General features: G+C 44.8%; 2 protein-coding genes across 5 annotated transcripts in view; one reads left to right on the forward strand and one right to left on the reverse strand.

Moving 5' to 3' along the window:
• SLF1 (SMC5/6 complex localization factor 1) overlaps positions 1–9,520 on the reverse strand; it is a 187,256-nt gene extending 177,736 nt beyond the window's left edge. The window contains exon 1 of the mRNA XM_077462392.1: positions 9,372–9,520. The gene's annotated coding sequence lies outside the window, so the exon portion shown is untranslated. The remainder of the gene's footprint in view (positions 1–9,371) is intronic.
• The window catches only part of KIAA0825 (KIAA0825 ortholog), a 760,685-nt gene continuing 757,661 nt past the window's right edge, over positions 9,351–12,374 (forward strand). For all 4 annotated transcript variants that reach the window (XM_077462388.1, XM_077462390.1, XM_077462389.1 and 1 more), the window contains exon 1: positions 9,351–9,491. The gene's annotated coding sequence lies outside the window, so the exon portion shown is untranslated. The remainder of the gene's footprint in view (positions 9,492–12,374) is intronic.

Genomic DNA, 12,374 nt, shown 5'->3' on the forward strand with positions numbered 1-12,374 from the left:
GATCCTTTGCGGAGTACCTGGAGGAAAATATCTGGGGCGCTTGCATTACATTTAGGATACACACCGCAAACCTTTGGAGTATACTGCTGTACATATACCAACTGAGGACACACACCCTAATTGAGGATACACCTTATACAGTGGTGTGAAAAAGTGTTTGCCCCCTTCCTCATTTCCTGTTCCTTTGCATGTTTGTCACACTTAAGTGTTTCGGAACATCAAACCAATTTAAACAATAGTTAAGGACAACACAAGTAAACACAAAATGCAATTTGTAAATGAAGGTGTTTATTATTAAAGGTGAAAAAAATCCAAACTATCATGGCCCTGTGTGAAAAAGTGATTGCCCCCCTTGTTAAAACATACTATAACTGTGGTTGTCCACACCTGAGTTCAATTTCTATAGCCACACCCAGGCCTGATTATTGCCACACCTGTTCACAATCAAGGCATCACCTAAATAGGAGCTGCTTGACACAGTAAGGTCCACCAGAAGATCCTTAAAAGCTACACATCATGCCGAGACCCAAAGAAATTCAGGAACAATTGAGAAAGAAAGTAATTGAGATCTATCAGTCTGGAAAGGGTTATAAAGCCATTTCCAAAGCTTTGGGAATCCAGCGAACCACAGTGAGAGCCATTATCCACAAATAGCGAAGACATGGAACAGTGGTGAACCTTCCCAGGAGTGGCCGGCCGCCCAAAATTACCCCAAGAGCGCAGCGACGACTCATCCAAGAGGTCACAAAAGACCCCACAACAACGTCCAAGGAACTGCAGGCCTCACTTGCCTCAGTTAAGGTCAGCGTTCATGCCTCCACCATCAGGAAAAGACTGGGCAAAAATGGCCTGCATGGCAGAGTTCCAAGGAGAAAACCACTGCTGAGCAAAAAGAACATCAAAGCTCGTCTCAATTTCTCCACAACACATCTTGATGATCCCCAAGACTTTTGGGACAACATTCTGTGGACCGATGAGACAAAAGTGGAACTCTTTGGAAGGTGTGTGTCCAAGTATATCTGGCGTAGAAGGAACACTGCATTTCATAAAAAGAACATTATACCAACAGTAAAATATGGTGGTGGTAGTGTGATGGTCTGGGGCTGTTTTGCTGCTTCAGGACCTGGAAGACTTGCCGTGATAAAAGGAACTATGAATTCTGCTGTCTACCAAGAGATCCTGAAGGAGAATGTCCGACCATCTGTTCGTGTACTCAAGCTGAAACCAACTTGGGTTCTGCAGCAGGACAATGATCCTAAACACACCAGCAAGTCCACCACCGAATGGCTGAAGAAAAACAAAATGAAGACTTTGGAGTGGCCTAGCCAAAGTCCTGACCTGAATCCTATTGAGATGTTGTGGTATGACCTTAAAAAGGCCGTTCATGCTCGAAAACCCTCCAATGTAACTGAATTAGGACAATTCTGCAAAGATGAGTGGGCCAAAATTCCTCCGGGACGCTGTAAAAGCCTCATTGCACGTTATCGCAAACGCTTGGTTGCAGTTGTTGCTGCTAAGGGTGGCCCAACCAGTTATTAGGTTTAGGGGGCAATCACTTTTTCACACAGGGCCATGATGGTTTGGATTTTTTTTCACCTTTAATAATAAACACCTTCATTTACAAATTGCATTTTGTGTTTACTTGTGTTGTCCTTGACTATTGTTTAAATTGGTTTGATGTTCCGAAACACTTAAGTGTGACAAACATGCAAAGGAACAGGAAATGAGGAAGGGGGCAAACACTTTTTCACACCACTGTATATTGGAGCATATTGCTGTCTAACTGACAGCAGTGAGGTAAGGTACCCACTGCACTCAGTGTGTGAGCACCCACTTTGAGGAACTGTAAGATCACCGGTGGAACTACCCCGTGTTTATTCACAGGATTAACCCTTCACACAGCACAGCGTGGATTCACTCTATTTTGCATGAATTGATATGGATTACTAGTCCTTTATGTCAATTAAGAGACACTTTAAGAAACCCTTCTGAACTGCTGTTTTTTAGGTTTATCTATTTACCTTTTGATATATTTTTTTACACACATTCTTTTTTTTTATTCATTTATTTGTTGGATTTTACCCTTACACAATTTTCTGTATACACGCTGGCACTTGGATGCACTTTTATGGACTAAGACACACCTGCTTGATTTCACAACTTTCTGGATTGATATTATCAGGATTTGCGTTTTCGTTTTTACTACTTCACTTGCACTTTATTACGATTGTATAGATTACTTATATTTCTCTATTTTGATCTCAGTATGAATAACACTAGGAATAAGTGTATATTCTGAACACCCCATTAATCACTTTGTATGATTTTATGCACATAGGTTGTAGATATAATTTAAATTAATTTTAATCGCATAGGTGCGTCTTTTAGATTTTATATGCGATTATTTATTATTTGTGTTACTAGATTTAATTAATTTTGTGTGGAGCGCAACACCATTCTTTTTTACAAATTAATGGGGTGGGCAACTACGTGGCAAATGAGGTTCAATGTAGAAAAATTAAAAATAATGTATTTGGGTGGCAAAAATATGAATGCAATCTATGCACTGGGGGAGACTTTCTGGGGGAATCTAGGATGGAAAAAACGGCTCAGCAGTGACATGCAATGCCAAGCTGCTGCTAACAAAGCAAACAGAATATTGGCATGCATTAAAAAGGGATCAACTCCAGAGATAAAACAATAATTCTCCCGCTCCACGAGACTCTGATCCGACCGCACCTAGAATATGCTGTCCAGTTCTGGGCACCGGTTCTCAGGAAGGATGTACTGGAAATAAAGGGTCTGGAGGATATTAGTTATGAGGAAAGATTGCGAGCACTGAACTTATTCTCTCTGGAGAAGAGACGCTTGAGAGGGGATAAGATTTCAATATACAAATACCATACTGGTGACCCCACAATAGAGATAAAACTTTTTCGCAGAAGGGAGTTTAACAAGACTCGTGGGCACTCATTAAAATTAGAAGAAAAGAGGTTTAACCTTAAACTACATAGAGGGTTCTTTACTGTAAGAACGCAAGGATGTGGAATTCCCTTCCACGGCAGTGGTCTCAGCGGGGAGCATCGATACTTTCAAGAAACTATTAGATAAGCACCTGAACGCCTACAACATACAGGGATATACAATGTAATACTGACAGATAATCACACACATAGGTTGGACTTGATGGACTTGTGTCTTTTTTCAACCTCACCTACTATGTAACTATTACAGGAACTTGTGTGCCAAATTCAGGTGGCTCTAACATGTGACACAGTGTCTGTGCCAAGCTCAAAATAAAATACTTTGCATCTTAGAAATGTGCCACTGTATCAAGAATATAGCCACCTTCTCTTTCTTGCCATGGAGATGGAATAGGTACTATGGGATTTGCAGTGTGCATAGAGCAGCACAGATGACTGCAACTAATGTATAATGCTCATTCCAAACATATGGAAGTGAGGGGGAAAGGTTCAGGAGCTCATGGATGACATTACAAGGAGGCAGACAAACACAGTAAGAAACTATTTCAGGGCCATTTAACCACTTCGTGCCTTATAGCCAAAAGACGGCTGCAGCGTGGACGCTAACTCCCGGGAGGGCGTCCCTGGACGTCCTCCGTTTAACTTGTCCTCTGCGCGTCGCCGCGGGCGTGCATCAGGGAAGTTCTGTGCTGGCCATGTCCACCTGTAATCAGTGCCATCTGTCCCCAGTGCCACCTGTCGGTGCCACCTGTCTCCAGTGCCACCTGTCCCCAGTGCCACGTATAAGTGCCATCTGTCATCAGTGCCACATCAGAGCCACGTGTCATCAGTGCCATCTGTCATCAGTGCCATATCAGTGTCACGTGTCAGTCATCAGTGCCACCTGTCATCAGTGCCACGTATTAGTGCCATCTGTCATCAGTGCCACTTATTAGTGCCATCTGTCATCAGTGCCACTTATTAGTGCCATCTGTCATCAGTGCCACTTATTAGTGCCATCTGTCAGTGTCACGTGTCATCAGTGCCATCTGTCATCAGTGCCATATCAGTGTCACGTGTCAGTCATCAGTGCCACCTGTCATCAGTGCCACGTATTAGTGCCATCTGTCATCAGTGCCACTTATTAGTGCCATCTGTCATCAGTGCCACTTATTAGTGCCATCTGTCATCAGTGCCACTTATTAGTGCCATCTGTCAGTGTCACGTGTCATCAGTGCCATCTGTCATCAGTGCCACGTCGGTGTCACGTGTCATTGTCCTGGTGCTCCAGGGCCTTCAAAAGTGTAATAGGTAGTCAACAAGTTAGATGTGTAATTTATGCTCCTAGAACACCTGATGGCGCTCCCTGCATGTTGGGCCTCTCTATGTGGCCAGGCTGTGAAAAAGTCCCACACATGTGGTTTCATAATACTCAGGAGGAGTAGCAGAATTTATTTTGGGGCATTATTTGTGGTATACACATGCCACATGAGAGAAATACTTAATATAATAATAATAATTACTTAATAATTACAATTACAGTTTTGTGGAAAAGATTTAAATAAAAAAATCTTCATTTTTCAAAGAATTGTGGGAAAAATTGACATCAAAAAGCTCACCATTCCTCTTACTAAATACCTTGGAATGTCTACTTTCAAAAAAGGGGTCATTTGGAGGGTATTTGTACTTTCCTGGCTTGTTCAGGTCACAAGAAATGAGATAGGCCACCAGTACATCAGATTTGATAAATTTTGTGTGATTCGCACCATAGCTTGTAGACTCTCTAACTTTCACAAAGACCAAATAATATCCACTAATTTGGGTTATTTTTTTACCCAAGATATGTAGCAGTATAAATTGTGGCCAAAATTTATGAAGAAAAATTAATAATTTGCAAAATTTTATCACAGAAACAAAGAAAAATTTGTTTTTTTTCTAAATTTTCGTTATTTTTTCATTTATAGCGCAAAAAATAAAAAACCCAGAGGTGATCAAATACCACAAAAAAAAAGCTCTATTTGTGGGGAAAAAAGGACAAAAAAATTCATTTGGGTACAGTGTTGCATGACTGAGTAATTGTCATTCAAAATGTGAGAGCACCGAAAGCTGAAAATTGGTCTGGGCAGGAGGGGTGTTTAAGTGCCCAGTAGGCAAGTGGTTAATAGTGGATATGTGTGGATTATTTTTACAGATGTCACTTTATTGTTAGACAATTGCTAGACAAATGAACCCCTTTCTGCAGATTATCAGTTGCAGTTTACATGTTCCCTTCAATACATGCATCTTTGAAGCTATCTAAAAGCATTTACTTGTTTTACTGTTAGGCCTCATACACATGGACGTTTTAAAAAATGGGCTGTAAAGCTAGTACCAATGCCAGGAAAAAAACGCGTTAAAAACGTGATTTTATCCGCATTTCAATGCGCATTTTGCTGCACTAGCTTTCAGCTGCGTTTCTCTACCTCTATTCAAAATGAATGGTTCCCTATGGGAGATGATCCGACTTGTGGTGTGACTTGCATACTGAGAATCTTGAAGGGGAACCAGCGATACCAGGCCCTTTGGTCTGGTATGAATCTTAAGGGGAACCTACCGCAAAATAAAATGGCATGGGGGTCCCCCCCAAGATCTATACCAGACACTTATCTGAGCACAGCAGCCCAGCAGGTCAGGAAAGGACCTTGGACCGTAGCAGGCTACATGTCCTCAACATGTGGGGGGGTGTTCTTTGGGGCATGGGGGGGCTGCACGACCCCCACCCCAGAGCACTTGTCTCCATGTTGATGGGGACAAGGGCCTCTTCCCAACAACCCTTGTGTCCATCAGCTGTTGGTTGTCGGGGTCTGCGGGCAGGGGCTTATCTGAATCTGGAAGCCCCCCTTAACAAGGGGGACCCCAGATACGAGCCCCCCGCCATCGTTGAATGTGTATGTGGTACATCATACCCCTACCCATTCACCTTAAAAAAAAAAAAAAAAAAAAAGCTGCAAAAATAAAAACACACTACAACGGTTTTTAACGTATTTTATTAAGGCAGCTGTGGCTCTTCTCTCTCTTCTGGCCACGTCTTCTCCCTCTGTCAGTCCTTCTCCTCTCTGCGTAGTCTTCTATCTCCATTGTCTTCTGGCTCTTTTGCTGGCTCTTCTTCCAATGTTTACTCAACGCGATCTCCCAGTGTAATGCTGGGTCCGCCGTGTGCAATGACTTATATTGGCATGGGGCGGGGCCACTCGATGATGTAATCAGGAGACCATACCCCTTATGACGTTATCAACCGGGGCATGTTGAGGGCATGTGGCCTGGTATGGTGCAGGAGGGAGGGAGCATGCGCGCTCGCCCCCTCCTGACCTGCCGGGCTGCGTGCTCAGATAAGGATCTGGTAAAGATCTTGGGAGGGATCCCCATGCCATTTTTTTGGAGGGGCTTCCCCTTAAGATCTATACCAGACCGAAGGGGGGGGGGGAACCTCATGCAATTTTATTTATTTTTTTTACATTTTGCCAGGGTTCCCCTTCAAGATTCTCAGCACACATGTCATACTGCAAGTCAGATCATCTTGATCCGACTTCTGGTGCAACTCCTATTCAAATCAATGGGCTCCCATAGGGAACCATTGATTTTGAATAGAGGGAGAAAAACACCGGACAAGTCTTACTACTGTGTATATAGCGGTAAGTCTTGTTAAACCGTGTTTTAACACCTTTTACCGGCGTCTGCCGTTTTTATAGCTCTAGCGCTGGAGCCTCAGAATGCGCTGGTCCTGTTTTTTTTTTTGGAGCTTAAAAACGCCAAGGCCCGTTACAGCTCAAAAATACCATGGTATGTATGAGGCCATTGAATAACATGCAATGGCATTTTTAAGCTGCAAAAAAAGCTAAAAAACACCACTGTAAAAATGTCCATGTGTATGAGGCCTTATCTTTAGTTTCAGAATTGTGTCATGGCTTTCATGGCAATTCGCCCCTTTTTAACAAATGAAACCAGCAAGTTCCTCATTCACTCCCTTGTTATCTCTCGCCTTGACTATTGCACCTCCCTTATCATTGGCCTGCCTCTCCAGTCTATTGTGAATGCTGCTGCCAGACTTATCCACCTTACCAACCACACAGTGTCTGACAACCCTCTCCTCCAATCCCTACACTGGCTCCCAATCACCCAGCGAATTAAATTCAAAATACTAACCACAACATACAAAGCCATTCACAACTTTGCCCTGAGCTACATCACCAACCTTGTCTCCAAATATCAACCAAATCGTCCCCTCCGCTCTTCTCAACACCTCCAACTCTCAAGTTCGTCTCCAGGATTTCTCCAGAGCCTCTCTTATCCTCTGGAACTCACTACCTGGTCCGGCTATCCCCTACCCTTGCTACCTTCATGCGATCCCTGAAAACTCATCTCTTCAGAGAAGCCTAGCATGTCTCCAACTAATCTCTTACCACTTCCATCAGCTCATTTCTCACAGTTACAACCTTTTGTACCACCTGCCCCACCCTATTAGATTGTAAGCTCTTCCGAGCAGGGCCCCCCTTATCCTCTTGTATTTTATTGTATTTTAACTGTATTGTCTCCTTTTATATTGGAAAGTGCTGTGTAAACTGTTGGCGCTATATAAATCCTGTATAATAATAATAATAATAATAATAATAATAATAATATGCCCTGGTCCTAATGAGCAGACGCTATTGTTGTCAAAATTAAGATGTCTGAAGCTGTAGTTGGGCTCAGACAAATTATTCCAAAAATTTCTGGTTTCTGTATCAGTTCAGCTGGGTTGCACTGATTTCTACTTGACCGTGGGTGTCGCTGTCACCACCGGTAGGTGTAGAAATGCAACAAGCTGGATGTATTGAATACCACCATTTGCTTGGAAATAACCCAGTGGGAGTGGTTTCCCTGCTGCGCATTCTGGGAAAGGGTATTGAAGATGCTGACACCATTTTGTGAGGTCTCTTTTCCGGGGTTCACTATCCCGACTTCATGGCCCTCCTGGTCTGGTGTGTGTGCGGCATGATCCTGCGCCCCAGGGCCGGCTGGCCGAGGCTCTGCAACTGAGAGAGTAGGCCCAGGAGTCTTGGGGCCTACTGATCCAGGGGTGGTCCTGTGCTGTCTCGTCTGCAGGGAGAGGCCAAGAAAACTGGAGGATCCAGGGGAGGACTTTCCTAGGAGAGGACCAAGCACAAGGCTGGTATCTCTGGGAGGAGCCCGGAAACCCAGATAGAGGACGCAACCTGGATCAACACTCGTACAGTATCACCGGGTCATCTGAAAGAAAACTGGTACTGTATGGCAGTTCTTTAAATTTGTTCGGAATCTCTCAAGAATATTTTAGTTCAATATACAAGTCTGTGACAGAGACTTTGTTTGAGCACCCCACTGGCTGCTAGGTCAAGTGAGAGGGGCCTATCCGGTGGTTGCTGGATCCAGTCTGTGGAGCCGTTTGTCCTCTGGATCTGACCAATACCTCTAACCCGCAATTGTAAATTGCCTGAGCTCCCCTTAATCCTTTGACCCTCTATTGAAGGACTTTATGCTTATCCCAAATAAATCTGTGAAAAGGGACTAAGACCCCTTTCACACCAGGGCGTTTTGCAGGTGCTATAGCGTTAGAAATAGCGCCTGCAATCCGCCCTAAAAAAGCTGCACCATGGGCTTTCACACTACAGACAGAGGGCTTTTACACTACAGCGGTGTGGGCTGGCAGGACGTCAGGGAAAAGTCCTGCCAGCAGCTTCTTTGGAGCGGTGTGTTTACCACTCCTCCACCGCTGCTCCCCATTGAAATCAATGGGGCAGCGCTGTATTGCCGGCGGTTTTAACCGTTTCTTGGCCACTAGCGGGCAGTAAAAGTGCCCCGCTAGCGACCAAAATGCGCCCACGCTATAGGCTGTGTGGTGTGAAAGGGGTCTAAGTGCCGGATTTAACATTCTTTGGGCTATTTTCCAACAGGACCCCTGAGACAGAGAAGCAGGCAGGTGAGACGGTAAGCCCAAATAAAACCAGCAGCTCCTTCGGGGGTCAGTGCTACAATAATAATAATGGCTGTTATATTCGTATATAGCGCTTAGTACACAGCTGGTATAATTTTTTACAGAGCCCAATATACAGCTGGTTGTTATAACTGTATAAAGTGCTCAGTGTACAGCTGGTTGTGTTATAATTGTATACAAAGCCCAGTATACAGCTGTTGTATAGAGAGCTCGGTATACAGCTAGCTGTGTCTGGACATAGCACGACTCCTGCACAGTTCCTTACCAACCATTCAACACAAAACTAGCTTTACTAACACGCAACAATCACACCTCCTTCATCAGTCTGACGTACACACGTAGTCTGCGTGAGGACGTCACCAGCATGGCAACCAATACGTCACCTGACAGCTGGTATACACAAGAAACTCAGTTCCTACCTGTGCACGCTTAACCCCGCTGTTCCCGGGTAACCAGGTGACATTTATATGGTTCCGCTGTACAAGAGTCCCGTACAGCGGCGTGTGGTGGATAATACCGGGACGGACTGTGCGCTGCAGGTAACAAGACTCCCATTCCTGTTACAGCTCGCTGTGGGCATGGACGTCACCGTAGCGTCACGTATCGGCGGGAAATAGCTAGGGGCGTGTCTTGCAAGCTCGTACACAGCTGGCCAATAGGAGGCGTCCGGTATGCCGAGTGGGGGCGCTCTGTGATGCAGCCGGTGGAAGCGGCAGTTGTTCGGTGTAAACATAGGCCAGGCTTGTCATGCTGGCGCAGCGTCAGTGTTGGTGACATCCATTCATAGACACATTGCTGAGCCAAGTGCTGCATCCCTGTCGTCATGTTCCACTGCCTTATCATAGAAAGATGTGTGTTCCATACACTTCACACCAATGCACTTTGAAGTTGCATCCCATGTATTTCAATGGGTGCCTCTTACTGACAAGACTCAAGGCACAGAGACAAAAAATATATAGTTCCCGTACTACTTTTGTGCGACTCTCTGCAACTTGATCCCATCTGTTATGGTATCAGTATAGATAAGAATAAAGTATCGGGGATCGGTATAGATAAGAATAAGGTATCGGGGATCGGTATAGATAAGAATAAGGTATTGTGGATCGGTATAGATAAGAATAAGGTATCGTGGATCGGTATAGATAAGAATAAGGTATCGTGGATCGGTATAGATAAGAATCGGGGATCGGTATAGATAAGAATGCTACTTGGATCCTTAACCGTCTTCTTTTCTGCCTCAATATTCTTGCTGCTTTAAAACTTCCTGTCTCTTTGTATCCCAATTGTTTTTGTGTTTTGTTCAATGAACTTTATTGCTGATTTAAAATGGAACTTCCTCCCGAGCACATCCCATTCACACGCGAGCGTAGCGGAAACACGCTTTCTACACCTAGACATGCATATGGCAGACAATTCACTTGAACAAACGCCTCATAGTAGCTCAATAACTCTTTTAGTCGTGGAGCGGCGCACATTTTGGTGCATTTTGTAGCACGTTTTGTTACGCAGGAAAATACACGTCTGCTAAGCACGATTGGGTTGTCCCTAAAGCGGAGCGCCACCCAAAAGGGGAAGCTTTGCTTGTTTGCTTCTTCCTCCGCCGCCATAATTTGGTACCTTTTGGGGGGGGGGGGGGGGAGCAGGTATTTGTTTTTTGACAGGTACCCATCCCCACTTTCAGGAGACCTCACCGTGGCGAGATTGCCCGCCAGTTTGGCCCCCCCTCCTTTCTCCACCATCGGGCCATTTAGAAAGCGCAGTTCCCTTCACGCATCTATAGTGGGGAACTGGGTGTGAAGCTGCAAGACTTCACTGCCAGTTTCCCTTAGGCTAGATTCACACCTATGCATTTTTAATGCTTTTTGCATTTTGCAGATTTGCACTACAGAACGTGTTCCATAGGAAACAATGTTAAATGGAATGTAGTGCAAATCTGCAAAATGCAAAAAGCACTAAAACTGCATAGGTGTGAAACAAGCCTTAGAGTCCTTTCACACAGCGGACTCCACCTTTCTCAGCAGGGGATCGATCCACTGAGCAGGCAAATGACAGGTCCGTCTCCGCTCACTGTGAGGAGATGGATCTGTCAGAGCTCGGCTCTCCTCTGAGAGATCAGATGAGGATGTACCGCCTGTCCATTTTCATTCGATCCCCCAGATGGAAGGAAAATAGGGTCACCATCCGTCTGGATTTCACAGACAGAATCGAGTAGCAGCGTGTGTGTGTCAGCAGATATGTCACTGCTGACATCCACGGCTCCATAGGAGTGAATGGAGGCTCTGAGCAGGTCCACCTGAAAAACTGACAGGCGGACCTGATTGGAAAGCCCTTGTGACATGTAACAAAAAATGGTGGCGGTAGGGTTGCCACCTCATCCCTTTAAAACCAAACACATATTAATGACACCGGTTCTGTGGCTGATTAAGGTGGTAATTAAAAGAGAACTAAAATTTGTTTTTTGCCCATCATACTTACCTAGGTGGATGCAGCATCGGTCCCCTGCTGCCTCTTCACTGAGAGCTAAGCCATCAAACATTGCAGATGGCCCGGTTCTCTCTCAGCTTCCCGAGCTGAGACAGGTTATCAGTCCAGGCACCGGGCGGATCCAGACTTTGTTGTGATGACGCGGTGCCTGGACAGATTCCAGTGAGGTCAGTGGAAAGAGGACTTCTGACTACTCTCTGCTGAAAATGGGTCACAGGAGTGCAAAACGAATTGCACTCCAGGGACCCATAGGAGAAGCCCAGCCAAACGAGCTCATGCTGGACTTCTTTAAATTCACTTGGTGCATTATCTGCAGTAAATCAGCCTTAGACATTGTGTAATCCATGTGTGTTCACGTTTAAATGGACAAGGATGCAAATCTAGGTGGCGGCAGCAGCACTTGAGAGCCGATTGAAAAATTGGCTGGGGTGCCGATACAGCTTGATTGCCGGACAGGTAAGCAGACACATGTTTTGCTGCATGACAAAACATACTACAAAGGCTCCAAAATGCGCACCGAATAAACGTGAGACTTCATGACAGAAAATGTTCTAGAGCTGCTTTGGGGCATTTGTTGCGCATAGGGCAGCATATTCAAGTGAATTGGCTGCCCCATGTGTGATGCACATTTACACTTGAAAATCGTGCAAAAAAAGATGAGCGGGAATACATGTATCCTCTACACTCAGGTGTTAATAGAATGTGCTTGGGAGAAAGTTTTTAAGCAACAAGGATGACCAGGTAGGAAAGGTGAGGGTTAAAAAAAAAAAACACTCATCCTTCAAAGTTGCAAAGGAATGCCTCTTATCAGTAAAGTTGCATTGAAGTGGCAGCGAAGTGGTACAGCAAAGTGGTGGCGCTATTTTCATGTTGCACAAGTGTGAACCAGGACTTAAAGCAGAACTAAACCCTCCTATCCATTACAGCCATGGAGGCTG

Source organism: Lithobates pipiens, unplaced genomic scaffold, assembly GCF_037356315.1.
Source record: "Lithobates pipiens isolate NorthernLeopardFrog02 unplaced genomic scaffold, aLitPip1_a1.2 Scaffold_3, whole genome shotgun sequence".
Taxonomy (NCBI): domain Eukaryota; kingdom Metazoa; phylum Chordata; class Amphibia; order Anura; family Ranidae; genus Lithobates; species Lithobates pipiens.